At 42.1% G+C, this 2,623-nt stretch overlaps 1 long non-coding RNA gene across 1 annotated transcript; it reads right to left on the bottom strand.

Moving 5' to 3' along the window:
* Nucleotides 1-714: 714 nt before the first annotated feature.
* LOC102205597 (uncharacterized) lies at nt 715-1,942 on the bottom strand. Its single transcript, XR_311612.1, has 4 exons — nt 1,865-1,942; nt 1,596-1,644; nt 1,451-1,519; nt 715-746 (listed from the first exon to the last, which is right to left on the bottom strand). It is a non-coding gene; the product is annotated as an uncharacterized LOC102205597 (long non-coding RNA).
* Nucleotides 1,943-2,623: the final 681 nt, after the last annotated feature.

Here is a 2,623-nt window from a genome sequence, read left to right as displayed (position 1 = left end):
TAAGGAAGTTGAATTTAATATATGAAAATGTTTCCAATAAAGATGATCATGCTAAAAACACTTTGAAAGAAAAAATAAAAATCTCCAGATTTGGATAAAAGTCAAAAACCCTTGTTCAAGTTATCAAAATATTTTGAAAACCTTTAAAGTTAGCTTCTGCATTGATTATGGTGGCGTCTATTCAGAGCATGAAGAGATTTTCAAATTCTAAATGAGGACTGAATTAGAAAAAAAGAGAATCATGACTGCCATCTCTATTAATCTCTATTAATGGAAGCCCTTATTTGCTTCATTGTTGAATACGTTAGAAAAAGAAATGTGTGAATTTATTATTTTTTTATTATTTTTAATGTTTTCTTTAAACAAATAAATGCTGTTTTTTGTTGAGTTTCTTTTTCCCGTCATTTCTCAGGATACACTCACACATTCATCTTACATGTGAAAGATCCTCAGTTTGATTTTGGGAGAAGATACAAACCCAGCCTCAGGGGAGCCTAGGTAAATGGGATCGCTGTGTCAAGGACACATGATGCCATCAAACATGTCCATCTGCTATGGTGCTAAACCCACTCAGGACAGGACTTAATTGTTTTTACCCAAACTGCTGTCATGTCATGTAGACAGTGCTGTCAGTGATGCAGTGGCTTTTTAATGTTCTCTACCTGTGCAGCAGCTGCTGTGTCTTTAAACAGGCTGAGAGTCTCTCCCTGCAGAACAGCAAAGACCTCCTCCCAGTGCTCCAGACCCTGCAACAAAAGAGGAGCCTCAGCCAATGCTTCAACAGTGGGCACAACAAACAGGCTGCCATAACCCAAAAAGGTTCTCGGGAATAAAAGGAAATAAAAGGAGCACCACTGGTGTCTCTCAAACCACCGGTGCTAATGGAAGGGTAGAGTGGCAAAAAGAAAACTGGCATAAATCATCCAGGTACTCAAAGTAGGTTTCAAAAAGTAATAAAAGACCTTCATTTTACTGGCTAATGGCATTAAAAATACACCAATGTGTATCAGCTTCTGCAGTCTTCAGGGTGTGGATGTACGAGGAAAACAACAGAGCAATTCACTCTGCTTATCTCCTCTCACTTTAAGTGGGCAACACTATAATGTTACATTATTTTCTTTAGCCTTTAGAAACAATCCTGAGTACAGCATCTTCCTCCGTTAAGCAGCTACTCAGTACACCAACAAAATCACAACTGGATACCTTATAAAGAGCATGATTTCATACTGTGTTAGCAACCACCAAGACATAAAAATTGGAAAATCCAACTGGGAAGCCGAATAGCTCCTTTTCCATCAGGTTGTCCATCCAGTTTGATAGAGATGTGTAAATAAAATTAAAAACGTATCAAACAAAGAAGCACGTTGAGTTCATGCCCAATATGAAATTTTGTTTTTAGATATCTTTATAAAGATCATATCATCAGTTACAGATGTGTAACATCTCTCACCTTGTTTCCTCCTTGTTTCAGCTTAATCTCCAACACGCCCTCCATTCTGATTGGCTCCCCAGGTGTGACCTGGCAGTAAGTATGACAGGTGTGAGAACATGTGGTTGATGATGCTTATTAATTTAATGAATAAGACAGTTTATACCTCAGGTTCGGGTTGCCCCTCTGCTAGATCTAAAGACTTTTGTTGAGGTCTAGGAGAGGGGGGAATAAGGTCAACCATGAGTTAACTTACTTTTTAATGTTTTTTGTATAATTATGTGTGTGCAATTTCTTTAGCGCAGCATACTGATCCCATGGATGATTAATATATATTTTCTTGCTATGAGCTGAAACCACTGCAGTAACTTTTTTTTTTTAAATTGAGGAATCAGCCAGTCGATGTCAAAGCAGCAGGAAACGGGGCATGCTCACGTCTTATCCTCCTTTGAGATTGGTGCAGCCGTCGGGGCGTTGGGTGGTGTAATGTGATCAGCAGCAGGTGGAGCAGGAGAGCCAGGCACATCGGGCTGCCTAGATGTTGGTGATTTAGGGCGAATACGTCTTTCTTTCACAGGTGGAGGTGGTGGCGGTTCAGTGGGGGCAACAAGTTGTCTGATTGCTGAAGGTGAGTTTGGTGGAGTGGTGGGTTTCTCTGGAAGGTTCGGAGAATCAGAGCGGCAGCCAAACGCCTGCTCTGAAAAGGAAATTCTGGGCTTTGGAGCCACAGGTGGTTTGGACCTAGGCCGAGTCTCTTTTAGTGAATGGGACTGAGGAGGCGGTTGTGAAGAGGAATCCGCTGATTCTCCAAGGGGAGTGTTAGAATTTAGGTGTGAATTTTTGATTTGCCTTCTCCCGGCGTTAACTGTCGGGCTGGGACTGGACTCATCGGACTCATCAGAGCTGTCAGCCGATTCTGCTTTTTTAATAATCTTTGAATCTGATCCAGGTCCTAGTGGTGGGCTGAGAAGAGGGCTAGGAGAACTAGAGACAGCTTCTGCTTTCTTCTCCAGCACGGATGGTCTGATTGTTCTGTCTGTCTGCCTGCCACTGCTGGCCCCATGAACGTCTCTAGAGGAGATCCGTGGGGTCTTTAGTTCTGATGGTTTACTTCTCAGGGAGGAAACTCTAGCTGGAGGCTGTCTGTACTGGAGGTCCTTCTCCTCATTTCCATGAAGACCCAGTCTGTTTTCC

The sequence above is a fragment of the Pundamilia nyererei genome, unplaced genomic scaffold (assembly GCF_000239375.1).
Source record: "Pundamilia nyererei isolate P.nyererei 1_Seehausen unplaced genomic scaffold, PunNye1.0 scaffold00029, whole genome shotgun sequence".
Lineage (NCBI taxonomy): Eukaryota > Metazoa > Chordata > Actinopteri > Cichliformes > Cichlidae > Pundamilia > Pundamilia nyererei.
This window is presented reverse-complemented; position numbering and strand designations above follow the sequence as displayed.